The following is a 21,719-nucleotide window of genomic DNA, read 5'->3' on the forward strand; positions in this document are numbered from 1 at the left end:
ATTATCTTGATATGCAGTACCTAAGAACACATCATGCTAACAAACAGGTAATTTTAACAGGAGACGACTGGAAACCAGCAAGAAAAAAATGTGCCATTTTCCCTGCCCGGGAATCGAACCCGGGCCGCGGCGGTGAGAGCGCCGAATCCTAGCCACTAGACCACCAGGGAGAGGACGCCTTATTACTTTGAAGAGGTGCAGCTGATAAATTATCTTGATATGCAGTACCTAAGAACACATCATGCTAACAAACAGGTCATTTTAACAGGAGAGGACTGGAAACCAGCAAGAAAAAAATGTGCCATTTTCCCTGACCGGGAATCGAACCCGGGCCGCGGCGGTGAGAGCGCCGAAGCCTAGCCACTAGACCACCAGGGAGAGGACGCCTTATTACTTTGAAGAGGTACAGCTGATAAATTATCTTGATATGCAGTACCTAAGAACACATCATGCTAACAAACAGGTCATTTTAACAGGAGAGGACTGGAAACCAGCAAGAAAAAAATGTGCCATTTTCCCTGACTGGGAATCGAACCCGGGCCGCAGCGGTGAGAGCGCCGAATCCTAGCCACTAGACCACCAGGGAGAGGACGCCTTATTACTTTGAAGAGGTACAGCTGATAAATTATCTTGATATGCAGTACCTAAGAACACATCATGCTAACAAACAGGTAATTTTAACAGGAGAGGACTGGAAACCAGCAAGAAAAAAATGTGCCATTCTCCCTGACCGGGAATCGAACCCGGGCCGCGGCGGTGAGAACGCCGAATCCTAGCCACTAGACCACCAGGGAGAGGACGCCTTATTACTTTGAAGAGGTACAGCTGATAAATTATCTTGATATGCAGTACCTAAGAACACATCATGCTAACAAACAGGTCATTTTAACAGGAGAGGACTGGAGACCAGCAAGAAAAAAATGTGCCATTTTCCCTGACCGGGAATCGAACCCGGGCCGCGGCGGTGAGAGCGCCAAATCCTAGCCACTAGACCACCAGGGAGAGGACGCCTTATTACTTTGAAGAGGTACAGCTGATAAATTATCTTGATATGCAGTACCTAAGAACACATCATGCTAACAAACAGGTCATTTTAACAGGAGAGGACTGGAAACCAGCAAGAAAAAAATTTGCAATTTTCCCTGACCGGGAATCGAACCCGGGCCGCGGCGGTGAGAGCGCCGAATCCTAGCCACTAGACCACCAGGGAGAGGACGCCTTATTACTTTGAAGAGGTACAGCTGATAAATTATCTTGATATGCAGTACCTAAGAACACATCATGCTAACAAACAGGTAATTTTAACAGGAGAGGACTGGAAACCAGCAAGAAAAAAATGTGCCATTTTCCCTGACCGGGAATCGAACCCGGGCCGCGGCGGTGAGAGCGCCGAATCCTAGCCACTAGACCACCAGGGAGAGGACGCCTTATTACTTTGAAGAGGTACAGCTGATAAATTATCTTGATATGCAGTACCTAAGAACACATCATGCTAACAAACAGGTCATTTTAACAGGAGAGGACTGGAAACCAGCAAGAAAAAAATGTGCCATTTTCCCTGACCGGGAATCGAACCCGGGCCGCGGCGGTGAGAGCGCCGAATCCTAGCCACTAGACCACCAGGGAGAGGACGCCTTATTACTTTGAAGAGGTACAGCTGATAAATTATCTTGATATGCAGTACCTAAGAACACATCATGCTAACAAACAGGTAATTTTAACAGGAGAGGACTGGAAACCAGCAAGAAAAAAATGTGCCATTTTCCCTGACCGGGAATCGAACCCAGGCCGCGGCGGTGAGAGCGCCGAATCCTAGCCACTAGACCACCAGGGAGAGGACGCCTTATTACTTTGAAGAGGTACAGCTGATAAATTATCTTGATATGCAGTACCTAAGAACACATCATGCTAACAAACAGGTCATTTTAACAGGAGAGGACTGGAAACCAGCAAGAAAAAAATGTGCCATTTTCCCTGACCGGGAATCGAACCCGGGCCGCGGCGGTGAGAGCGCCGAATCCTAGCCACTAGACCACCAGGGAGAGGACGCTTTATTTCTTTGAAGAGGTACAGCTGATAAATTATCTTGATATGCAGTACCTAAGAACACATCATGCTAACAAACAGGTCATTTTAACAGGAGAGGACTGGAAACCAGCAAGAAAAAAATGTGCCATTTTCCCTGACCGGGAATCGAACCCGGGCCGCGGCGGTGAGAGCGCCGAATCCTAGCCACTAGACCACCAGGGAGAGGACGCCTTATTACTTTGAAGAGGTGCAGCTGATAAATTATCTTGATATGCAGTACCTAAGAACACATCATGCTAACAAACAGGTAATTTTAACAGGAGAGGACTGGAAACCAGCAAGAAAAAAATGTGCCATTTTCCCTGACCGGGAATCGAACCCGGGCCGCGGCGGTGAGAGCGCCGAATCCTAGCCACTAGACCACCAGGGAGAGGACGCCTTATTACTTTGAAGAGGTACAGCTGATAAATTATCTTGATATGCAGTACCTAAGAACACATCATGCTAACAAACAGGTCATTTTAACAGGAGAGGACTGGAAACCAGCAAGAAGAACATGTGCCATTTTCCCTGACCGGGAATCGAACCCGGGCCGCGGCGGTGAGAGCGCCGAATCCTAGCCACTAGACCACCAGGGAGAGGACGCCTTATTACTTTGAAGAGGTACAGCTGATAAATTATCTTGATATGCAGTACCTAAGAACACATCATGCTAACAAACAGGTAATTTTAACAGGAGAGGACTGGAAACCAGCAAGAAAAAAATGTGCCATTTTCCCTGACCGGGAATCGAACCCGGGCCGCGGCGGTGAGAGCGCCGAATCCTAGCCACTAGACCACCAGGGAGAGGACGCCTTATTACTTTGAAGAGGTGCAGCTGATAAATTATCTTGATATGCAGTACCTAAGAACACATCATGCTAACAAACAGGTAATTTTAACAGGAGAGGACTGGAAACCAGCAAGAAAAAAATGTGCCATTTTCCCTGACCGGGAATCGAACCCGGGCCGCGGCGGTGAGAGCGCCGAATCCTAGCCACTAGACCACCAGGGAGAGGACGCCTTATTACTTTGAAGAGGTACAGCTGATAAATTATCTTGATATGCAGTACCTAAGAACACATCATGCTAACAAACAGGTAATTTTAACAGGAGAGGACTGGAAACCAGCAAGAAAAAAATGTGCCATTTTCCCTGACCGGGAATCGAACCCGGGCCGCGGCGGTGAGAGCGCCGAATCCTAGCCACTAGACCACCAGGGAGAGGACGCCTTATTACTTTGAAGAGGTACAGCTGATAAATTATCTTGATATGCAGTACCTAAGAACACATCATGCTAACAAACAGGTCATTTTAACAGGAGAGGACTGGAAACCAGCAAGAAAAAAATGTGCCATTTTCCCTGACCGGGAATCGAACCCGGGCCGCGGCGGTGAGAGCGCCGAATCCTAGCCACTAGACCACCAGGGAGAGGACGCTTTATTTCTTTGAAGAGGTACAGCTGATAAATTATCTTGATATGCAGTACCTAAGAACACATCATGCTAACAAACAGGTCATTTTAACAGGAGAGGACTGGAAACCAGCAAGAAAAAAATGTGCCATTTTCCCTGACCGGGAATCGAACCCGGGCCGCGGCGGTGAGAGCGCCGAATCCTAGCCACTAGACCACCAGGGAGAGGACGCCTTATTACTTTGAAGAGTACAGCTGATAAATTATCTTGATATGCAGTACCTAAGAACACATCATGCTAACAAACAGGTAATTTTAACAGGAGAGGACTGGAAACCAGCAAGAAAAAAATGTGCCATTTTCCCTGACCGGGAATCGAACCCGGGCCGCGGCGGTGAGAACGCCGAATCCTAGCCACTAGACCACCAGGGAGAGGACGCCTTATTACTTTGAAGAGGTACAGCTGATAAATTATCTTGATATGCAGTACCTAAGAACACATCATGCTAACAAACAGGTAATTTTAACAGGAGAGGACTGGAGACCAGCAAGAAAAAAATGTGCCATTTTCCCTGACCGGGAATCGAACCCGGGCCGCGGCGGTGAGAGCGCCGAATCCTAGCCACTAGACCACCAGAGAGAGGACGCCTTATTACTTTGAAGAGGTACAGCTGATAAATTATCTTGATATGCAGTACCTAAGAACACATCATGCTAACAAACAGGTAATTTTAACAGGAGAGGACTGGAAACCAGCAAGAAAAAAATGTGCCATTTTCCCTGACCGGGAATCGAACCCGGGCCGCGGCGGTGAGAGCGCCGAATCCTAGCCACTAGACCACCAGGGAGAGGACGCCTTATTACTTTGAAGAGGTACAGCTGATAAATTATCTTGATATGCAGTACCTAAGAACACATCATGCTAACAAACAGGTAATTTTAACAGGAGAGGACTAGAGACCAGCAAGAAAAAAATGTGCAATTTTCCCTGACCGGGAATCGAACCCGGGCCGCGGCGGTGAGAGCGCCGAATCCTAGCCACTAGACCACCAGGGAGAGGACGCCTTATTACTTTGAAGAGGTACAGCTGATAAATTATCTTGATATGCAGTACCTAAGAACACATCATGCTAACAAACAGGTAATTTTAACAGGAGAGGACTAGAGACCAGCAAGAAAAAAATGTGCAATTTTCCCTGACCGGGAATCGAACCCGGGCCGCGGCGGTGAGAGCGCCGAATCCTAGCCACTAGACCACCAGGGAGAGGACGCCTTATTACTTTGAAGAGGTACAGCTGATAAATTATCTTGATATGCAGTACCTAAGAACACATCATGCTAACAAACAGGTCATTTTAACAGGAGAGGACTGGAAACCAGCAAGAAAAAAATGTGCCATTTTCCCTGCCCGGGAATCGAACCCGGGCCGCGGCGGTGAGAGCGCCGAATCCTAGCCACTAGACCACCAGGGAGAGGACGCCTTATTACTTTGAAGAGGTACAGCTGATAAATTATCTTGATATGCAGTACCTAAGAACACATCATGCTAACAAACAGGTAATTTTAACAGGAGAGGACTGGAAACCAGCAAGAAAAAAATGTGCCATTTTCCCTGACCGGGAATCGAACCTGGGCCGCGGCGGTGAGAGCGCCGAAGCCTAGCCACTAGACCACCAGGGAGAGGACGCCTTATTACCTTGAAGAGGTACAGCTGATAAATTATCTTGATATGCAGTACCTAAGAACACATCATGCTAACAAACAGGTCATTTTAACAGGAGAGGACTGGAAACCAGCAAGAAAAAAATGTGCCATTTTCCCTGACTGGGAATCGAACCCGGGCCGCAGCGGTGAGAGCGCCGAATCCTAGCCACTAGACCACCAGGGAGAGGACGCCTTATTACTTTGAAGAGGTACAGCTGATAAATTATCTTGATATGCAGTACCTAAGAACACATCATGCTAACAAACAGGTCATTTTAACAGGAGAGGACTGGAAACCAGCAAGAAAAAAATGTGCCATTCTCCCTGACCGGGAATCGAACCCGGGCCGCGGCGGTGAGAACGCCGAATCCTAGCCACTAGACCATCAGGGAGAGGACGCCTTATTACCTTGAAGAGGTACAGCTGATAAATTATCTTGATATGCAGTACCTAAGAACACATCATGCTAACAAACAGGTCATTTTAACAGGAGAGGACTGGAAACCAGCAAGAAAAAAATGTGCCATTTTCCCTGACTGGGAATCGAACCCGGGCCGCAGCGGTGAGAGCGCCGAATCCTAGCCACTAGACCACCAGGGAGAGGACGCCTTATTACTTTGAAGAGGTACAGCTGATAAATTATCTTGATATGCAGTACCTAAGAACACATCATGCTAACAAACAGGTAATTTTAACAGGAGAGGACTGGAAACCAGCAAGAAAAAAATGTGCCATTCTCCCTGACCGGGAATCGAACCCGGGCCGCGGCGGTGAGAACGCCGAATCCTAGCCACTAGACCACCAGGGAGAGGACGCCTTATTACTTTGAAGAGGTACAGCTGATAAATTATCTTGATATGCAGTACCTAAGAACACATCATGCTAACAAACAGGTCATTTTAACAGGAGAGGACTGGAGACCAGCAAGAAAAAAATGTGCCATTTTCCCTGACCGGGAATCGAACCCGGGCCGCGGCGGTGAGAGCGCCAAATCCTAGCCACTAGACCACCAGGGAGAGGACGCCTTATTACTTTGAAGAGGTACAGCTGATAAATTATCTTGATATGCAGTACCTAAGAACACATCATGCTAACAAACAGGTCATTTTAACAGGAGAGGACTGGAAACCAGCAAGAAAAAAATGTGCCATTCTCCCTGACCGGGAATCGAACCCGGGCCGCGGCGGTGAGAACGCCGAATCCTAGCCACTAGACCATCAGGGAGAGGACGCCTTATTACCTTGAAGAGGTACAGCTGATAAATTATCTTGATATGCAGTACCTAAGAACACATCATGCTAACAAACAGGTCATTTTAACAGGAGAGGACTGGAAACCAGCAAGAAAAAAATGTGCCATTTTCCCTGACTGGGAATCGAACCCGGGCCGCAGCGGTGAGAGCGCCGAATCCTAGCCACTAGACCACCAGGGAGAGGACGCCTTATTACTTTGAAGAGGTACAGCTGATAAATTATCTTGATATGCAGTACCTAAGAACACATCATGCTAACAAACAGGTAATTTTAACAGGAGAGGACTGGAAACCAGCAAGAAAAAAATGTGCCATTCTCCCTGACCGGGAATCGAACCCGGGCCGCGGCGGTGAGAACGCCGAATCCTAGCCACTAGACCACCAGGGAGAGGACGCCTTATTACTTTGAAGAGGTACAGCTGATAAATTATCTTGATATGCAGTACCTAAGAACACATCATGCTAACAAACAGGTCATTTTAACAGGAGAGGACTGGAGACCAGCAAGAAAAAAATGTGCCATTTTCCCTGACCGGGAATCGAACCCGGGCCGCGGCGGTGAGAGCGCCAAATCCTAGCCACTAGACCACCAGGGAGAGGACGCCTTATTACTTTGAAGAGGTACAGCTGATAAATTATCTTGATATGCAGTACCTAAGAACACATCATGCTAACAAACAGGTCATTTTAACAGGAGAGGACTGGAAACCAGCAAGAAAAAAATTTGCAATTTTCCCTGACCGGGAATCGAACCCGGGCCGCGGCGGTGAGAGCGCCGAATCCTAGCCACTAGACCACCAGAGAGAGGACGCCTTATTACTTTGAAGAGGTACAGCTGATAAATTATCTTGATATGCAGTACCTAAGAACACATCATGCTAACAAACAGGTAATTTTAACAGGAGAGGACTGGAAACCAGCAAGAAAAAAATGTGCCATTTTCCCTGACCGGGAATCGAACCCGGGCCGCGGCGGTGAGAGCGCCGAATCCTAGCCACTAGACCACCAGGGAGAGGACGCCTTATTACTTTGAAGAGGTACAGCTGATAAATTATCTTGATATGCAGTACCTAAGAACACATCATGCTAACAAACAGGTAATTTTAACAGGAGAGGACTGGAAACCAGCAAGAAAAAAATGTGCCATTTTCCCTGACCGGGAATCGAACCCGGGCCGCGGCGGTGAGAGCGCCAAATCCTAGCCACTAGACCACCAGGGAGAGGACGCCTTATTACTTTGAAGAGGTACAGCTGATAAATTATCTTGATATGCAGTACCTAAGAACACATCATGCTAACAAACAGGTAATTTTAACAGGAGAGGACTGGAAACTAGCAAGAAAAAAATGTGCCATTTTCCCTGACCGGGAATCGAACCCGGGCCGCGGCGGTGAGAGCGCCGAATCCTAGCCACTAGACCACCAGGGAGAGGACGCCTTATTACTTTGAAGAGGTACAGCTGATAAATTATCTTGATATGCAGTACCTAAGAACACATCATGCTAACAAACAGGTCATTTTAACAGGAGAGGACTGGAGACCAGCAAGAAAAAAATGTGCCATTTTCCCTGACCGGGAATCGAACCCGGGCCGCGGCGGTGAGAGCGCCGAATCCTAGCCACTAGACCACCAGGGAGAGGACGCCTTATTACTTTGAAGAGGTACAGCTGATAAATTATCTTGATATGCAGTACCTAAGAACACATCATGCTAACAAACAGGTAATTTTAACAGGAGAGGACTGGAAACCAGCAAGAAAAAAATGTGCCATTTTCCCTGACCGGGAATCGAACCCGGGCCGCGGCGGTGAGAGCGCCGAATCCTAGCCACTAGACCACCAGGGAGAGGACGCTTTATTACTTTGAAGAGGTACAGCTGATAAATTATCTTGATATGCAGTACCTAAGAACACATCATGCTAACAAACAGGTCATTTTAACAGGAGAGGACTGGAAACCAGCAAGAAAAAAATGTGCCATTTTCCCTGACCGGGAATCGAACCCGGGCCGCGGCGGTGAGAACGCCGAATCCTAGCCACTAGACCACCAGGGAGAGGACGCCTTATTACTTTGAAGAGGTACAGCTGATAAATTATCTTGATATGCAGTACCTAAGAACACATCATGCTAACAAACAGGTCATTTTAACAGGAGAGGACTGGAGACCAGCAAGAAAAAAATGTGCCATTTTCCCTGACCGGGAATCGAACCCGGGCCGCGGCGGTGAGAGCGCCAAATCCTAGCCACTAGACCACCAGGGAGAGGACGCCTTATTACTTTGAAGAGGTACAGCTGATAAATTATCTTGATATGCAGTACCTAAGAACACATCATGCTAACAAACAGGTCATTTTAACAGGAGAGGACTGGAAACCAGCAAGAAAAAAATGTGCCATTCTCCCTGACCGGGAATCGAACCCGGGCCGCGGCGGTGAGAACGCCGAATCCTAGCCACTAGACCATCAGGGAGAGGACGCCTTATTACCTTGAAGAGGTACAGCTGATAAATTATCTTGATATGCAGTACCTAAGAACACATCATGCTAACAAACAGGTCATTTTAACAGGAGAGGACTGGAAACCAGCAAGAAAAAAATGTGCCATTTTCCCTGACTGGGAATCGAACCCGGGCCGCAGCGGTGAGAGCGCCGAATCCTAGCCACTAGACCACCAGGGAGAGGACGCCTTATTACTTTGAAGAGGTACAGCTGATAAATTATCTTGATATGCAGTACCTAAGAACACATCATGCTAACAAACAGGTAATTTTAACAGGAGAGGACTGGAAACCAGCAAGAAAAAAATGTGCCATTCTCCCTGACCGGGAATCGAACCCGGGCCGCGGCGGTGAGAACGCCGAATCCTAGCCACTAGACCACCAGGGAGAGGACGCCTTATTACTTTGAAGAGGTACAGCTGATAAATTATCTTGATATGCAGTACCTAAGAACACATCATGCTAACAAACAGGTCATTTTAACAGGAGAGGACTGGAGACCAGCAAGAAAAAAATGTGCCATTTTCCCTGACCGGGAATCGAACCCGGGCCGCGGCGGTGAGAGCGCCAAATCCTAGCCACTAGACCACCAGGGAGAGGACGCCTTATTACTTTGAAGAGGTACAGCTGATAAATTATCTTGATATGCAGTACCTAAGAACACATCATGCTAACAAACAGGTCATTTTAACAGGAGAGGACTGGAAACCAGCAAGAAAAAAATTTGCAATTTTCCCTGACCGGGAATCGAACCCGGGCCGCGGCGGTGAGAGCGCCGAATCCTAGCCACTAGACCACCAGAGAGAGGACGCCTTATTACTTTGAAGAGGTACAGCTGATAAATTATCTTGATATGCAGTACCTAAGAACACATCATGCTAACAAACAGGTAATTTTAACAGGAGAGGACTGGAAACCAGCAAGAAAAAAATGTGCCATTTTCCCTGACCGGGAATCGAACCCGGGCCGCGGCGGTGAGAGCGCCGAATCCTAGCCACTAGACCACCAGGGAGAGGACGCCTTATTACTTTGAAGAGGTACAGCTGATAAATTATCTTGATATGCAGTACCTAAGAACACATCATGCTAACAAACAGGTAATTTTAACAGGAGAGGACTGGAAACCAGCAAGAAAAAAATGTGCCATTTTCCCTGACCGGGAATCGAACCCGGGCCGCGGCGGTGAGAGCGCCAAATCCTAGCCACTAGACCACCAGGGAGAGGACGCCTTATTACTTTGAAGAGGTACAGCTGATAAATTATCTTGATATGCAGTACCTAAGAACACATCATGCTAACAAACAGGTAATTTTAACAGGAGAGGACTGGAAACCAGCAAGAAAAAAATGTGCCATTTTCCCTGACCGGGAATTGAACCCGGGCCGCGGCGGTGAGAGCGCCGAATCCTAGCCACTAGACCACCAGGGAGAGGACGCCTTATTACTTTGAAGAGGTACAGCTGATAAATTATCTTGATATGCAGTACCTAAGAACACATCATGCTAACAAACAGGTAATTTTAACAGGAGAGGACTGGAAACCAGCAAGAAAAAAAATGTGCCATTTTCCCTGACCGGGAATCGAACCCGGGCCGCGGCGGTGAGAGCGCCGAATCCTAGCCACTAGACCACCAGGGAGAGGACGCCTTATTACTTTGAAGAGGTACAGCTGATAAATTATCTTGATATGCAGTACCTAAGAACACATCATGCTAACAAACAGGTCATTTTAACAGGAGAGGACTGGAAACCAGCAAGAAAAAAATGTGCCATTTTCCCTGACCGGGAATCGAACCCGGGCCGCAGCGGTGAGAGCGCCGAATGCTAGCCACTAGACCACCAGGGAGAGGACGCCTTATTACTTTGAAGAGGTACAGCTGATAAATTATCTTGATATGCAGTACCTAAGAACACATCATGCTAACAAACAGGTAATTTTAACAGGAGAGGACTCGAAACCAGCAAGAAAAAAATGTGCCATTTTCCCTGACCGGGAATCGAACCCGGGCCGCGGCGGTGAGAGCGCCGAAGCCTAGCCACTAGACCACCAGGGAGAGGACGCCTTATTACCTTGAAGAGGTACAGCTGATAAATTATCTTGATATGCAGTACCTAAGAACACATCATGCTAACAAACAGGTAATTTTAACAGGAGAGGACTGGAAACCAGCAAGAAAAAAATGTGCCATTTTCCCTGACCGGGAATCGAACCCGGGCCGCGGCGGTGAGAGCGCCGAATCCTAGCCACTAGACCACCAGGGAGAGGACGCCTTATTACTTTGAAGAGGTACAGCTGATAAATTATCTTGATATGCAGTACCTAAGAACACATCATGCTAACAAACAGGTCATTTTAACAGGAGAGGACTGGAAACCAGCAAGAAAAAAATGTGCCATTTTCCCTGACTGGGAATCGAACCCAGGCCACAGCGGTGAGAGCGCCGAATCCTAGCCACTAGACCACCAGGGAGAGGATGCCTTATTACTTTGAAGAGGTGCAGCTGATAAATTATCTTGATATGCAGTACCTAAGAACACATCATGCTAACAAACAGGTCATTTTAACAGGAGAGGACTGGAAACCAGCAAGAAAAAAATGTGCCATTTTCCCTGACCGGGAATCGAACCCGGGCCGCGGCGGTGAGAGCGCCGAATCCTAGCCACTAGACCACCAGGGAGAGGACGCCTTATTACTTTGAAGAGGTACAGCTGATAAATTATCTTGATATGCAGTACCTAAGAACACATCATGCTAACAAACAGGTCATTTTAACAGGAGAGGACTGGAAACCAGCAAGAAAAAAATGTGCCATTTTCCCTGCCCGGGAATCGAACCCGGGCCGCGGCGGTGAGAGCGCCGAATCCTAGCCACTAGACCACCAGGGAGAGGACGCCTTATTACTTTGAAGAGGTACAGCTGATAAATTATCTTGATATGCAGTACCTAAGAACACATCATGCTAACAAACAGGTAATTTTAACAGGAGAGGACTGGAGACCAGCAAGAAAAAAATGTGCAATTTTCCCTGACCGGGAATCGAACCCGGGCCGCGGCGGTGAGAGCGCCGAATCCTAGCCACTAGACCACCAGGGAGAGGACGCCTTATTACTTTGAAGAGGTACAGCTGATAAATTATCTTGATATGCAGTACCTAAGAACACATCATGCTAACAAACAGGTAATTTTAACAGGAGAGGACTGGAAACCAGCAAGAAAAAAATGTGCCATTCTCCCTGACCGGGAATCGAACCCGGGCCGCGGCGGTGAGAGCGCCGAATCCTAGCCACTAGACCACCAGGGAGAGGACGCCTTATTACTTTGAAGAGGTACAGCTGATAAATTATCTTGATATGCAGTACCTAAGAACACATCATGCTAACAAACAGGTCATTTTAACAGGAGAGGACTGGAGACCAGCAAGAAAAAAATGTGCCATTTTCCCTGACCGGGAATCGAACCCGGGCCGCGGCGGTGAGAGCGCCGAATCCTAGCCACTAGACCACCAGGGAGAGGACGCCTTATTACTTTGAAGAGGTACAGCTGATAAATTATCTTGATATGCAGTACCTAAGAACACATCATGCTAACAAACAGGTAATTTTAACAGGAGAGGACTGGAAACCAGCAAGAAAAAAATGTGCCATTCTCCCTGACCGGGAATCGAACCCGGGCCGCGGCGGTGAGAGCGTCGAATCCTAGCCACTAGACCACCAGGGAGAGGACGCCTTATTACTTTGAAGAGGTACAGCTGATAAATTATCTTGATATGCAGTACCTAAGAACACATCATGCTAACAAACAGGTAATTTTAACAGGAGAGGACTGGAAACCAGCAAGAAAAAAATGTGCCATTTTCCCTGACCGGGAATCGAACCCGGGCCGCGGCGGTGAGAGCGCCGAAGCCTAGCCACTAGACCACCAGGGAGAGGACGCCTTATTACCTTGAAGAGGTACAGCTGATAAATTATCTTGATATGCAGTACCTAAGAACACATCATGCTAACAAACAGGTAATTTTAACAGGAGAGGACTGGAAACCAGCAAGAAAAAAATGTGCCATTTTCCCTGACCGGGAATCGAACCCGGGCCGCGGCGGTGAGAGCGCCGAATCCTAGCCACTAGACCACCAGGGAGAGGACGCCTTATTACTTTGAAGAGGTACAGCTGATAAATTATCTTGATATGCAGTACCTAAGAACACATCATGCTAACAAACAGGTCATTTTAACAGGAGAGGACTGGAAACCAGCAAGAAAAAAATGTGCCATTTTCCCTGACTGGGAATCGAACCCAGGCCACAGCGGTGAGAGCGCCGAATCCTAGCCACTAGACCACCAGGGAGAGGATGCCTTATTACTTTGAAGAGGTGCAGCTGATAAATTATCTTGATATGCAGTACCTAAGAACACATCATGCTAACAAACAGGTAATTTTAACAGGAGAGGACTGGAAACCAGCAAGAAAAAAATGTGCCATTTTCCCTGACCGGGAATCGAACCCGGGCCGCGGCGGTGAGAGCGCCGAATCCTAGCCACTAGACCACCAGGGAGAGGACGCCTTATTACTTTGAAGAGGTACAGCTGATAAATTATCTTGATATGCAGTACCTAAGAACACATCATGCTAACAAACAGGTCATTTTAACAGGAGAGGACTGGAAACCAGCAAGAAAAAAATGTGCCATTTTCCCTGCCCGGGAATCGAACCCGGGCCGCGGCGGTGAGAGCGCCGAATCCTAGCCACTAGACCACCAGGGAGAGGACGCCTTATTACTTTGAAGAGGTACAGCTGATAAATTATCTTGATATGCAGTACCTAAGAACACATCATGCTAACAAACAGGTAATTTTAACAGGAGAGGACTGGAGACCAGCAAGAAAAAAATGTGCAATTTTCCCTGACCGGGAATCGAACCCGGGCCGCGGCGGTGAGAGCGCCGAATCCTAGCCACTAGACCACCAGGGAGAGGACGCCTTATTACTTTGAAGAGGTACAGCTGATAAATTATCTTGATATGCAGTACCTAAGAACACATCATGCTAACAAACAGGTAATTTTAACAGGAGAGGACTGGAAACCAGCAAGAAAAAAATGTGCCATTCTCCCTGACCGGGAATCGAACCCGGGCCGCGGCGGTGAGAGCGCCGAATCCTAGCCACTAGACCACCAGGGAGAGGACGCCTTATTACTTTGAAGAGGTACAGCTGATAAATTATCTTGATATGCAGTACCTAAGAACACATCATGCTAACAAACAGGTCATTTTAACAGGAGAGGACTGGAGACCAGCAAGAAAAAAATGTGCCATTTTCCCTGACCGGGAATCGAACCCGGGCCGCGGCGGTGAGAGCGCCGAATCCTAGCCACTAGACCACCAGGGAGAGGACGCCTTATTACTTTGAAGAGGTACAGCTGATAAATTATCTTGATATGCAGTACCTAAGAACACATCATGCTAACAAACAGGTAATTTTAACAGGAGAGGACTGGAAACCAGCAAGAAAAAAATGTGCCATTCTCCCTGACCGGGAATCGAACCCGGGCCGCGGCGGTGAGAGCGCCGAATCCTAGCCACTAGACCACCAGGGAGAGGACGCCTTATTACTTTGAAGAGGTACAGCTGATAAATTATCTTGATATGCAGTACCTAAGAACACATCATGCTAACAAACAGGTAATTTTAACAGGAGAGGACTGGAGACCAGCAAGAAAAAAATGTGCCATTTTCCCTGACCGGGAATCGAACCCGGGCCGCGGCGGTGAGAGCGCCGAATCCTAGCCACTAGACCACCAGGGAGAGGACGCCTTATTACTTTGAAGAGGTACAGCTGATAAATTATCTTGATATGCAGTACCTAAGAACACATCATGCTAACAAACAGGTCATTTTAACAGGAGACGACTGGAAACCAGCAAGAAAAAAATGTGCCATTTTCCCTGACCGGGAATCGAACCCGGGCCGCGGCGGTGAGAGCGCCGAATCCTAGCCACTAGACCACCAGGGAGAGGACGCCTTATTACTTTGAAGAGGTACAGCTGATAAATTATCTTGATATGCAGTACCTAAGAACACATCATGCTAACAAACAGGTAATTTTAACAGGAGAGGACTGGAAACCAGCAAGAAAAAAATGTGCCATTTTCCCTGACCGGGAATCGAACCCGGGCCGCGGCGGTGAGAGCGCCGAATCCTAGCCACTAGACCACCAGGGAGAGGACGCCTTATTACTTTGAAGAGGTACAGCTGATAAATTATCTTGATATGCAGTACCTAAGAACACATCATGCTAACAAACAGGTCATTTTAACAGGAGAGGACTGGAGACCAGCAAGAAAAAAATGTGCAATTTTCCCTGACCGGGAATCGAACCCGGGCCGCGGCGGTGAGAGCGCCGAATCCTAGCCACTAGACCACCAGGGAGAGGACGCCTTATTACTTTGAAGAGGTACAGCTGATAAATTATCTTGATATGCAGTACCTAAGAACACATCATGCTAACAAACAGGTAATTTTAACAGGAGAGGACTGGAAACCAGCAAGAAAAAAATGTGCCATTTTCCCTGACCGGGAATTGAACCCGGGCCGCGGCGGTGAGAGCGCCGAATCCTAGCCACTAGACCACCAGGGAGAGGACGCCTTATTACTTTGAAGAGGTACAGCTGATAAATTATCTTGATATGCAGTACCTAAGAACACATCATGCTAACAAACAGGTAATTTTAACAGGAGAGGACTGGAAACCAGCAAGAAAAAAAATGTGCCATTTTCCCTGACCGGGAATCGAACCCGGGCCGCGGCGGTGAGAGCGCCGAATCCTAGCCACTAGACCACCAGGGAGAGGACGCCTTATTACTTTGAAGAGGTACAGCTGATAAATTATCTTGATATGCAGTACCTAAGAACACATCATGCTAACAAACAGGTCATTTTAACAGGAGAGGACTGGAAACCAGCAAGAAAAAAATGTGCCATTTTCCCTGACCGGGAATCGAACCCGGGCCGCGGCGGTGAGAGCGCCGAATCCTAGCCACTAGACCACCAGGGAGAGGACGCCTTATTACTTTGAAGAGGTACAGCTGATAAATTATCTTGATATGCAGTACCTAAGAACACATCATGCTAACAAACAGGTCATTTTAACAGGAGACGACTGGAAACCAGCAAGAAAAAAATGTGCCATTTTCCCTGACCGGGAATCGAACCCGGGCCGCGGCGGTGAGAGCGCCGAATCCTAGCCACTAGACCACCAGGGAGAGGACGCCTTATTACTTTGAAGAGGTACAGCTGATAAATTATCTTGATATGCAGTACCTAAGAACACATCATGCTAACAAACAGGTCATTTTAACAGGAGAGGACTGGAAACCAGCAAGAAAAAAATGTGCCATTTTCCCTGACCGGGAATCGAACCCGGGCCGCGGCGGTGAGAGCGCCGAATCCTAGCCACTAGACCACCAGGGAGAGGACGCCTTATTACTTTGAAGAGGTACAGCTGATAAATTATCTTGATATGCAGTACCTAAGAACACATCATGCTAACAAACAGGTAATTTTAACAGGAGAGGACTGGAAACCAGCAAGAAAAAAATGTGCCATTTTCCCTGACCGGGAATCGAACCCGGGCCGCGGCGGTGAGAGCGCCGAATCCTAGCCACTAGACCACCAGGGAGAGGACGCCTTATTACTTTGAAGAGGTACAGCTGATAAATTATCTTGATATGCAGTACCTAAGAACACATCATGCTAACAAACAGGTCATTTTAACAGGAGAGGACTGGAGACCAGCAAGAAAAAAATGTGCAATTTTCCCTGACCGGGAATCGAACCCAGGCCTGCGGCGGTGAGAGCGCCGAATCCTAGCCACTAGACCACCAGGGAGAGGACGCCTTATTACTTTGAAGAGGTACAGCTGATAAATTATCTTGATATGCAGTACCTAAGAACACATCATGCTAACAAACAGGTAATTTTAACAGGAGAGGACTGGAAACCAGCAAGAAAAAAATGTGCCATTTTCCCTGACCGGGAATCGAACCCGGGCCGCGGCGGTGAGAGCGCCGAATCCTAGCCACTAGACCACCAGGGAGAGGACGCCTTATTACTTTGAAGAGGTACAGCTGATAAATTATCTTGATATGCAGTACCTAAGAACACATCATGCTAACAAACAGGTCATTTTAACAGGAGACGACTGGAAACCAGCAAGAAAAAAATGTGCCATTTTCCCTGACCGGGAATCGAACCCGGGCCGCGGCGGTGAGAGCGCCGAATCCTAGCCACTAGACCACCAGGGAGAGGACGCCTTATTACTTTGAAGAGGTACAGCTGATAAATTATCTTGATATGCAGTACCTAAGAACACATCATGCTAACAAACAGGTAATTTTAACAGGAGACGACTGGAAACCAGCAAGAAAAAAATGTGCCATTTTCCCTGACCGGGAATCGAACCCGGGCCGCGGCGGTGAGAGCGCCGAATCCTAGCCACTAGACCACCAGGGAGAGGACGCCTTATTACTTTGAAGAGGTACAGCTGATAAATTATCTTGATATGCAGTACCTAAGAACACATCATGCTAACAAACAGGTCATTTTAACAGGAGAGGACTGGAAACCAGCAAGAAAAAAATGTGCCATTTTCCCTGACCGGGAATCGAACCCGGGCCGCGGCGGTGAGAGCGCCGAATCCTAGCCACTAGACCACCAGGGAGAGGACGCCTTATTACTTTGAAGAGGTACAGCTGATAAATTATCTTGATATGCAGTACCTAAGAACACATCATGCTAACAAACAGGTAATTTTAACAGGAGAGGACTGGAAACCAGCAAGAAAAAAATGTGCCATTTTCCCTGACCGGGAATCGAACCCGGGCCGCGGCGGTGAGAGCGCCGAATCCTAGCCACTAGACCACCAGGGAGAGGACGCCTTATTACTTTGAAGAGGTACAGCTGATAAATTATCTTGATATGCAGTACCTAAGAACACATCATGCTAACAAACAGGTCATTTTAACAGGAGAGGACTGGAGACCAGCAAGAAAAAAATGTGCAATTTTCCCTGACCGGGAATCGAACCCGGGCCGCGGCGGTGAGAGCGCCGAATCCTAGCCACTAGACCACCAGGGAGAGGACGCCTTATTACTTTGAAGAGGTACAGCTGATAAATTATCTTGATATGCAGTACCTAAGAACACATCATGCTAACAAACAGGTAATTTTAACAGGAGAGGACTGGAAACCAGCAAGAAAAAAATGTGCCATTTTCCCTGACCGGGAATTGAACCCGGGCCGCGGCGGTGAGAGCGCCGAATCCTAGCCACTAGACCACCAGGGAGAGGACGCCTTATTACTTTGAAGAGGTACAGCTGATAAATTATCTTGATATGCAGTACCTAAGAACACATCATGCTAACAAACAGGTAATTTTAACAGGAGAGGACTGGAAACCAGCAAGAAAAAAATGTGCCATTTTCCCTGACCGGGAATCGAACCCGGGCCGCGGCGGTGAGAGCGCCGAATCCTAGCCACTAGACCACCAGGGAGAGGACGCCTTATTACTTTGAAGAGGTACAGCTGATAAATTATCTTGATATGCAGTACCTAAGAACACATCATGCTAACAAACAGGTCATTTTAACAGGAGACGACTGGAAACCAGCAAGAAAAAAATGTGCCATTTTCCCTGACCGGGAATCGAACCCGGGCCGCGGCGGTGAGAGCGCCGAATCCTAGCCACTAGACCACCAGGGAGAGGACGCCTTATTACTTTGAAGAGGTACAGCTGATAAATTATCTTGATATGCAGTACCTAAGAACACATCATGCTAACAAACAGGTAATTTTAACAGGAGACGACTGGAAACCAGCAAGAAAAAAATGTGCCATTTTCCCTGACCGGGAATCGAACCCGGGCCGCGGCGGTGAGAGCGCCGAATCCTAGCCACTAGACCACCATGGAGAGGACGCCTTATTACTTTGAAGAGGTACAGCTGATAAATTATCTTGATATGCAGTACCTAAGAACACATCATGCTAACAAACAGGTCATTTTAACAGGAGAGGACTGGAAACCAGCAAGAAAAAAATGTGCCATTTTCCCTGACCGGGAATCGAACCCGGGCCGCGGCGGTGAGAGCGCCGAATCCTAGCCACTAGACCACCAGGGAGAGGACGCCTTATTACTTTGAAGAGGTACAGCTGATAAATTATCTTGATATGCAGTACCTAAGAACACATCATGCTAACAAACAGGTAATTTTAACAGGAGAGGACTGGAAACCAGCAAGAAAAAAATGTGCCATTTTCCCTGACCGGGAATCGAACCCGGGCCGCGGCGGTGAGAGCGCCGAATCCTAGCCACTAGACCACCAGGGAGAGGACGCCTTATTACTTTGAAGAGGTACAGCTGATAAATTATCTTGATATGCAGTACCTAAGAACACATCATGCTAACAAACAGGTCATTTTAACAGGAGAGGACTGGAGACCAGCAAGAAAAAAATGTGCAATTTTCCCTGACCGGGAATCGAACCCGGGCCGCGGCGGTGAGAGCGCCGAATCCTAGCCACTAGACCACCAGGGAGAGGACGCCTTATTACTTTGAAGAGGTACAGCTGATAAATTATCTTGATATGCAGTACCTAAGAACACATCATGCTAACAAACAGGTAATTTTAACAGGAGAGGACTGGAAACCAGCAAGAAAAAAATGTGCCATTTTCCCTGACCGGGAATTGAACCCGGGCCGCGGCGGTGAGAGCGCCGAATCCTAGCCACTAGACCACCAGGGAGAGGACGCCTTATTACTTTGAAGAGGTACAGCTGATAAATTATCTTGATATGCAGTACCTAAGAACACATCATGCTAACAAACAGGTAATTTTAACAGGAGAGGACTGGAAACCAGCAAGAAAAAAATGTGCCATTTTCCCTGACCGGGAATCGAACCCGGGCCGCGGCGGTGAGAGCGCCGAATCCTAGCCACTAGACCACCAGGGAGAGGACGCCTTATTACTTTGAAGAGGTACAGCTGATAAATTATCTTGATATGCAGTACCTAAGAACACATCATGCTAACAAACAGGTAATTTTAACAGGAGAGGACTGGAAACCAGCAAGAAAAAAATGTGCCATTTTCCCTGACCGGGAATCGAACCCGGGCCGCGGCGGTGAGAGCGCCGAATCCTAGCCACTAGACCACCAGGGAGAGGACGCCTTATTACTTTGAAGAGGTACAGCTGATAAATTATCTTGATATGCAGTACCTAAGAACACATCATGCTAACAAACAGGTCATTTTAACAGGAGACGACTGGAAACCAGCAAGAAAAAAATGTGCCATTTTCCCTGACCGGGAATCGAACCCGGGCCGCGGCGGTGAGAGCGCCGAATCCTAGCCACTAGACCACCAGGGAGAGGACGCCTTATTACTTTGAAGAGGTACAGCTGATAAATTATCTTGATATGCAGTACCTAAGAACACATCATGCTAACAAACAGGTCATTTTAACAGGAGACGACTGGAAACCAGCAAGAAAAAAATGTGCCATTTTCCCTGACCGGGAATCGAACCCGGGCCGCGGCGGTGAGAGCGCCGAATCCTAGCCACTAGACCACCAGGGAGAGGACGCCTTATTACTTTGAAGAGGTACAGCTGATAAATTATCTTGATATGCAGTACCTAAGAACACATCATGCTAACAAACAGGTCATTTTAACAGGAGAGGACTGGAGACCAGCAAGAAAAAAATGTGCAATTTTCCCTGACCGGGAATCGAACCCGGGCCGCGGCGGTGAGAGCGCCGAATCCTAGCCACTAGACCACCAGGGAGAGGACGCCTTATTACTTTGAAGAGGTACAGCTGATAAATTATCTTGATATGCAGTACCTAAGAACACATCATGCTAACAAACAGGTAATTTTAACAGGAGAGGACTGGAAACCAGCAAGAAAAAAATGTGCCATTTTCCCTGACCGGGAATTGAACCCGGGCCGCGGCGGTGAGAGCGCCGAATCCTAGCCACTAGACCACCAGGGAGAGGACGCCTTATTACTTTGAAGAGGTACAGCTGATAAATTATCTTGATATGCAGTACCTAAGAACACATCATGCTAACAAACAGGTAATTTTAACAGGAGAGGACTGGAAACCAGCAAGAAAAAAAATGTGCCATTTTCCCTGACCGGGAATCGAACCCGGGCCGCGGCGGTGAGAGCGCCGAATCCTAGCCACTAGACCACCAGGGAGAGGACGCCTTATTACTTTGAAGAGGTACAGCTGATAAATTATCTTGATATGCAGTACCTAAGAACACATCATGCTAACAAACAGGTAATTTTAACAGGAGAGGACTGGAAACCAGCAAGAAAAAAATGTGCCATTTTCCCTGACCGGGAATCGAACCCGGGCCGCGGCGGTGAGAGCGCCGAATCCTAGCCACTAGACCACCAGGGAGAGGACGCCTTATTACTTTGAAGAGGTACAGCTGATAAATTATCTTGATATGCAGTACCTAAGAACACATCATGCTAACAAACAGGTCATTTTAACAGGAGACGACTGGAAACCAGCAAGAAAAAAATGTGCCATTTTCCCTGACCGGGAATCGAACCCGGGCCGCGGCGGTGAGAGCGCCGAATCCTAGCCACTAGACCACCAGGGAGAGGACGCCTTATTACTTTGAAGAGGTACAGCTGATAAATTATCTTGATATGCAGTACCTAAGAACACATCATGCTAACAAACAGGTAATTTTAACAGGAGAGGACTGGAAACCAGCAAGAA

At 47.7% G+C, this 21,719-nt stretch overlaps 57 non-coding genes across 57 annotated transcripts; all 57 read right to left on the minus strand.

Moving 5' to 3' along the window:
* Positions 1-1,138: 1,138 nt before the first annotated feature.
* Positions 1,139-1,210, minus strand: TRNAE-CUC (transfer RNA glutamic acid (anticodon CUC)). Its single transcript has one exon. It is a non-coding gene; the product is annotated as a tRNA-Glu (tRNA).
* A 136-nt stretch (positions 1,211-1,346) lies between these two features.
* TRNAE-CUC (transfer RNA glutamic acid (anticodon CUC)) lies at positions 1,347-1,418 on the minus strand. Its single transcript has one exon. It is a non-coding gene; the product is annotated as a tRNA-Glu (tRNA).
* A 136-nt stretch (positions 1,419-1,554) lies between these two features.
* Positions 1,555-1,626, minus strand: TRNAE-CUC (transfer RNA glutamic acid (anticodon CUC)). The gene has a single exon. It is a non-coding gene; the product is annotated as a tRNA-Glu (tRNA).
* Positions 1,627-1,970: 344 nt separating this feature from the next.
* On the minus strand, positions 1,971-2,042 carry TRNAE-CUC (transfer RNA glutamic acid (anticodon CUC)). Its single transcript has one exon. It is a non-coding gene; the product is annotated as a tRNA-Glu (tRNA).
* Positions 2,043-2,178: 136 nt separating this feature from the next.
* TRNAE-CUC (transfer RNA glutamic acid (anticodon CUC)) lies at positions 2,179-2,250 on the minus strand. The gene has a single exon. It is a non-coding gene; the product is annotated as a tRNA-Glu (tRNA).
* Positions 2,251-2,386: 136 nt separating this feature from the next.
* On the minus strand, positions 2,387-2,458 carry TRNAE-CUC (transfer RNA glutamic acid (anticodon CUC)). The gene has a single exon. It is a non-coding gene; the product is annotated as a tRNA-Glu (tRNA).
* A 136-nt stretch (positions 2,459-2,594) lies between these two features.
* TRNAE-CUC (transfer RNA glutamic acid (anticodon CUC)) lies at positions 2,595-2,666 on the minus strand. Its single transcript has one exon. It is a non-coding gene; the product is annotated as a tRNA-Glu (tRNA).
* Positions 2,667-2,802: 136 nt separating this feature from the next.
* Positions 2,803-2,874, minus strand: TRNAE-CUC (transfer RNA glutamic acid (anticodon CUC)). The gene has a single exon. It is a non-coding gene; the product is annotated as a tRNA-Glu (tRNA).
* Positions 2,875-3,010: 136 nt separating this feature from the next.
* TRNAE-CUC (transfer RNA glutamic acid (anticodon CUC)) lies at positions 3,011-3,082 on the minus strand. The gene has a single exon. It is a non-coding gene; the product is annotated as a tRNA-Glu (tRNA).
* Positions 3,083-3,218: 136 nt separating this feature from the next.
* On the minus strand, positions 3,219-3,290 carry TRNAE-CUC (transfer RNA glutamic acid (anticodon CUC)). The gene has a single exon. It is a non-coding gene; the product is annotated as a tRNA-Glu (tRNA).
* A 136-nt stretch (positions 3,291-3,426) lies between these two features.
* TRNAE-CUC (transfer RNA glutamic acid (anticodon CUC)) lies at positions 3,427-3,498 on the minus strand. The gene has a single exon. It is a non-coding gene; the product is annotated as a tRNA-Glu (tRNA).
* Positions 3,499-3,634: 136 nt separating this feature from the next.
* TRNAE-CUC (transfer RNA glutamic acid (anticodon CUC)) lies at positions 3,635-3,706 on the minus strand. The gene has a single exon. It is a non-coding gene; the product is annotated as a tRNA-Glu (tRNA).
* A 551-nt stretch (positions 3,707-4,257) lies between these two features.
* TRNAE-CUC (transfer RNA glutamic acid (anticodon CUC)) lies at positions 4,258-4,329 on the minus strand. Its single transcript has one exon. It is a non-coding gene; the product is annotated as a tRNA-Glu (tRNA).
* Positions 4,330-4,465: 136 nt separating this feature from the next.
* Positions 4,466-4,537, minus strand: TRNAE-CUC (transfer RNA glutamic acid (anticodon CUC)). Its single transcript has one exon. It is a non-coding gene; the product is annotated as a tRNA-Glu (tRNA).
* A 136-nt stretch (positions 4,538-4,673) lies between these two features.
* TRNAE-CUC (transfer RNA glutamic acid (anticodon CUC)) lies at positions 4,674-4,745 on the minus strand. Its single transcript has one exon. It is a non-coding gene; the product is annotated as a tRNA-Glu (tRNA).
* Positions 4,746-7,377: 2,632 nt separating this feature from the next.
* On the minus strand, positions 7,378-7,449 carry TRNAE-CUC (transfer RNA glutamic acid (anticodon CUC)). The gene has a single exon. It is a non-coding gene; the product is annotated as a tRNA-Glu (tRNA).
* Positions 7,450-7,793: 344 nt separating this feature from the next.
* TRNAE-CUC (transfer RNA glutamic acid (anticodon CUC)) lies at positions 7,794-7,865 on the minus strand. The gene has a single exon. It is a non-coding gene; the product is annotated as a tRNA-Glu (tRNA).
* Positions 7,866-8,001: 136 nt separating this feature from the next.
* On the minus strand, positions 8,002-8,073 carry TRNAE-CUC (transfer RNA glutamic acid (anticodon CUC)). The gene has a single exon. It is a non-coding gene; the product is annotated as a tRNA-Glu (tRNA).
* Positions 8,074-8,209: 136 nt separating this feature from the next.
* TRNAE-CUC (transfer RNA glutamic acid (anticodon CUC)) lies at positions 8,210-8,281 on the minus strand. Its single transcript has one exon. It is a non-coding gene; the product is annotated as a tRNA-Glu (tRNA).
* A 1,592-nt stretch (positions 8,282-9,873) lies between these two features.
* On the minus strand, positions 9,874-9,945 carry TRNAE-CUC (transfer RNA glutamic acid (anticodon CUC)). Its single transcript has one exon. It is a non-coding gene; the product is annotated as a tRNA-Glu (tRNA).
* A 553-nt stretch (positions 9,946-10,498) lies between these two features.
* TRNAE-CUC (transfer RNA glutamic acid (anticodon CUC)) lies at positions 10,499-10,570 on the minus strand. The gene has a single exon. It is a non-coding gene; the product is annotated as a tRNA-Glu (tRNA).
* Positions 10,571-11,122: 552 nt separating this feature from the next.
* On the minus strand, positions 11,123-11,194 carry TRNAE-CUC (transfer RNA glutamic acid (anticodon CUC)). The gene has a single exon. It is a non-coding gene; the product is annotated as a tRNA-Glu (tRNA).
* Positions 11,195-11,538: 344 nt separating this feature from the next.
* Positions 11,539-11,610, minus strand: TRNAE-CUC (transfer RNA glutamic acid (anticodon CUC)). Its single transcript has one exon. It is a non-coding gene; the product is annotated as a tRNA-Glu (tRNA).
* A 344-nt stretch (positions 11,611-11,954) lies between these two features.
* Positions 11,955-12,026, minus strand: TRNAE-CUC (transfer RNA glutamic acid (anticodon CUC)). The gene has a single exon. It is a non-coding gene; the product is annotated as a tRNA-Glu (tRNA).
* Positions 12,027-12,370: 344 nt separating this feature from the next.
* On the minus strand, positions 12,371-12,442 carry TRNAE-CUC (transfer RNA glutamic acid (anticodon CUC)). The gene has a single exon. It is a non-coding gene; the product is annotated as a tRNA-Glu (tRNA).
* A 552-nt stretch (positions 12,443-12,994) lies between these two features.
* On the minus strand, positions 12,995-13,066 carry TRNAE-CUC (transfer RNA glutamic acid (anticodon CUC)). The gene has a single exon. It is a non-coding gene; the product is annotated as a tRNA-Glu (tRNA).
* A 344-nt stretch (positions 13,067-13,410) lies between these two features.
* TRNAE-CUC (transfer RNA glutamic acid (anticodon CUC)) lies at positions 13,411-13,482 on the minus strand. The gene has a single exon. It is a non-coding gene; the product is annotated as a tRNA-Glu (tRNA).
* A 344-nt stretch (positions 13,483-13,826) lies between these two features.
* TRNAE-CUC (transfer RNA glutamic acid (anticodon CUC)) lies at positions 13,827-13,898 on the minus strand. The gene has a single exon. It is a non-coding gene; the product is annotated as a tRNA-Glu (tRNA).
* Positions 13,899-14,242: 344 nt separating this feature from the next.
* TRNAE-CUC (transfer RNA glutamic acid (anticodon CUC)) lies at positions 14,243-14,314 on the minus strand. Its single transcript has one exon. It is a non-coding gene; the product is annotated as a tRNA-Glu (tRNA).
* Positions 14,315-14,658: 344 nt separating this feature from the next.
* TRNAE-CUC (transfer RNA glutamic acid (anticodon CUC)) lies at positions 14,659-14,730 on the minus strand. The gene has a single exon. It is a non-coding gene; the product is annotated as a tRNA-Glu (tRNA).
* A 136-nt stretch (positions 14,731-14,866) lies between these two features.
* Positions 14,867-14,938, minus strand: TRNAE-CUC (transfer RNA glutamic acid (anticodon CUC)). Its single transcript has one exon. It is a non-coding gene; the product is annotated as a tRNA-Glu (tRNA).
* Positions 14,939-15,074: 136 nt separating this feature from the next.
* Positions 15,075-15,146, minus strand: TRNAE-CUC (transfer RNA glutamic acid (anticodon CUC)). Its single transcript has one exon. It is a non-coding gene; the product is annotated as a tRNA-Glu (tRNA).
* Positions 15,147-15,282: 136 nt separating this feature from the next.
* Positions 15,283-15,354, minus strand: TRNAE-CUC (transfer RNA glutamic acid (anticodon CUC)). The gene has a single exon. It is a non-coding gene; the product is annotated as a tRNA-Glu (tRNA).
* Positions 15,355-15,699: 345 nt separating this feature from the next.
* On the minus strand, positions 15,700-15,771 carry TRNAE-CUC (transfer RNA glutamic acid (anticodon CUC)). Its single transcript has one exon. It is a non-coding gene; the product is annotated as a tRNA-Glu (tRNA).
* A 136-nt stretch (positions 15,772-15,907) lies between these two features.
* TRNAE-CUC (transfer RNA glutamic acid (anticodon CUC)) lies at positions 15,908-15,979 on the minus strand. Its single transcript has one exon. It is a non-coding gene; the product is annotated as a tRNA-Glu (tRNA).
* Positions 15,980-16,115: 136 nt separating this feature from the next.
* On the minus strand, positions 16,116-16,187 carry TRNAE-CUC (transfer RNA glutamic acid (anticodon CUC)). The gene has a single exon. It is a non-coding gene; the product is annotated as a tRNA-Glu (tRNA).
* A 136-nt stretch (positions 16,188-16,323) lies between these two features.
* Positions 16,324-16,395, minus strand: TRNAE-CUC (transfer RNA glutamic acid (anticodon CUC)). Its single transcript has one exon. It is a non-coding gene; the product is annotated as a tRNA-Glu (tRNA).
* A 136-nt stretch (positions 16,396-16,531) lies between these two features.
* Positions 16,532-16,603, minus strand: TRNAE-CUC (transfer RNA glutamic acid (anticodon CUC)). The gene has a single exon. It is a non-coding gene; the product is annotated as a tRNA-Glu (tRNA).
* A 345-nt stretch (positions 16,604-16,948) lies between these two features.
* On the minus strand, positions 16,949-17,020 carry TRNAE-CUC (transfer RNA glutamic acid (anticodon CUC)). Its single transcript has one exon. It is a non-coding gene; the product is annotated as a tRNA-Glu (tRNA).
* Positions 17,021-17,156: 136 nt separating this feature from the next.
* TRNAE-CUC (transfer RNA glutamic acid (anticodon CUC)) lies at positions 17,157-17,228 on the minus strand. The gene has a single exon. It is a non-coding gene; the product is annotated as a tRNA-Glu (tRNA).
* A 136-nt stretch (positions 17,229-17,364) lies between these two features.
* TRNAE-CUC (transfer RNA glutamic acid (anticodon CUC)) lies at positions 17,365-17,436 on the minus strand. The gene has a single exon. It is a non-coding gene; the product is annotated as a tRNA-Glu (tRNA).
* Positions 17,437-17,572: 136 nt separating this feature from the next.
* Positions 17,573-17,644, minus strand: TRNAE-CUC (transfer RNA glutamic acid (anticodon CUC)). Its single transcript has one exon. It is a non-coding gene; the product is annotated as a tRNA-Glu (tRNA).
* Positions 17,645-17,780: 136 nt separating this feature from the next.
* TRNAE-CUC (transfer RNA glutamic acid (anticodon CUC)) lies at positions 17,781-17,852 on the minus strand. The gene has a single exon. It is a non-coding gene; the product is annotated as a tRNA-Glu (tRNA).
* A 136-nt stretch (positions 17,853-17,988) lies between these two features.
* On the minus strand, positions 17,989-18,060 carry TRNAE-CUC (transfer RNA glutamic acid (anticodon CUC)). Its single transcript has one exon. It is a non-coding gene; the product is annotated as a tRNA-Glu (tRNA).
* A 344-nt stretch (positions 18,061-18,404) lies between these two features.
* Positions 18,405-18,476, minus strand: TRNAE-CUC (transfer RNA glutamic acid (anticodon CUC)). The gene has a single exon. It is a non-coding gene; the product is annotated as a tRNA-Glu (tRNA).
* Positions 18,477-18,612: 136 nt separating this feature from the next.
* TRNAE-CUC (transfer RNA glutamic acid (anticodon CUC)) lies at positions 18,613-18,684 on the minus strand. Its single transcript has one exon. It is a non-coding gene; the product is annotated as a tRNA-Glu (tRNA).
* A 344-nt stretch (positions 18,685-19,028) lies between these two features.
* On the minus strand, positions 19,029-19,100 carry TRNAE-CUC (transfer RNA glutamic acid (anticodon CUC)). Its single transcript has one exon. It is a non-coding gene; the product is annotated as a tRNA-Glu (tRNA).
* A 136-nt stretch (positions 19,101-19,236) lies between these two features.
* TRNAE-CUC (transfer RNA glutamic acid (anticodon CUC)) lies at positions 19,237-19,308 on the minus strand. The gene has a single exon. It is a non-coding gene; the product is annotated as a tRNA-Glu (tRNA).
* A 136-nt stretch (positions 19,309-19,444) lies between these two features.
* TRNAE-CUC (transfer RNA glutamic acid (anticodon CUC)) lies at positions 19,445-19,516 on the minus strand. Its single transcript has one exon. It is a non-coding gene; the product is annotated as a tRNA-Glu (tRNA).
* A 344-nt stretch (positions 19,517-19,860) lies between these two features.
* TRNAE-CUC (transfer RNA glutamic acid (anticodon CUC)) lies at positions 19,861-19,932 on the minus strand. Its single transcript has one exon. It is a non-coding gene; the product is annotated as a tRNA-Glu (tRNA).
* Positions 19,933-20,068: 136 nt separating this feature from the next.
* On the minus strand, positions 20,069-20,140 carry TRNAE-CUC (transfer RNA glutamic acid (anticodon CUC)). The gene has a single exon. It is a non-coding gene; the product is annotated as a tRNA-Glu (tRNA).
* A 136-nt stretch (positions 20,141-20,276) lies between these two features.
* On the minus strand, positions 20,277-20,348 carry TRNAE-CUC (transfer RNA glutamic acid (anticodon CUC)). The gene has a single exon. It is a non-coding gene; the product is annotated as a tRNA-Glu (tRNA).
* Positions 20,349-20,484: 136 nt separating this feature from the next.
* TRNAE-CUC (transfer RNA glutamic acid (anticodon CUC)) lies at positions 20,485-20,556 on the minus strand. Its single transcript has one exon. It is a non-coding gene; the product is annotated as a tRNA-Glu (tRNA).
* Positions 20,557-20,692: 136 nt separating this feature from the next.
* TRNAE-CUC (transfer RNA glutamic acid (anticodon CUC)) lies at positions 20,693-20,764 on the minus strand. Its single transcript has one exon. It is a non-coding gene; the product is annotated as a tRNA-Glu (tRNA).
* Positions 20,765-21,109: 345 nt separating this feature from the next.
* Positions 21,110-21,181, minus strand: TRNAE-CUC (transfer RNA glutamic acid (anticodon CUC)). Its single transcript has one exon. It is a non-coding gene; the product is annotated as a tRNA-Glu (tRNA).
* A 136-nt stretch (positions 21,182-21,317) lies between these two features.
* TRNAE-CUC (transfer RNA glutamic acid (anticodon CUC)) lies at positions 21,318-21,389 on the minus strand. Its single transcript has one exon. It is a non-coding gene; the product is annotated as a tRNA-Glu (tRNA).
* Positions 21,390-21,525: 136 nt separating this feature from the next.
* On the minus strand, positions 21,526-21,597 carry TRNAE-CUC (transfer RNA glutamic acid (anticodon CUC)). The gene has a single exon. It is a non-coding gene; the product is annotated as a tRNA-Glu (tRNA).
* Positions 21,598-21,719: the final 122 nt, after the last annotated feature.

This window comes from Engystomops pustulosus, chromosome 9 (assembly GCF_040894005.1).
Source record: "Engystomops pustulosus chromosome 9, aEngPut4.maternal, whole genome shotgun sequence".
Taxonomy (NCBI): domain Eukaryota; kingdom Metazoa; phylum Chordata; class Amphibia; order Anura; family Leptodactylidae; genus Engystomops; species Engystomops pustulosus.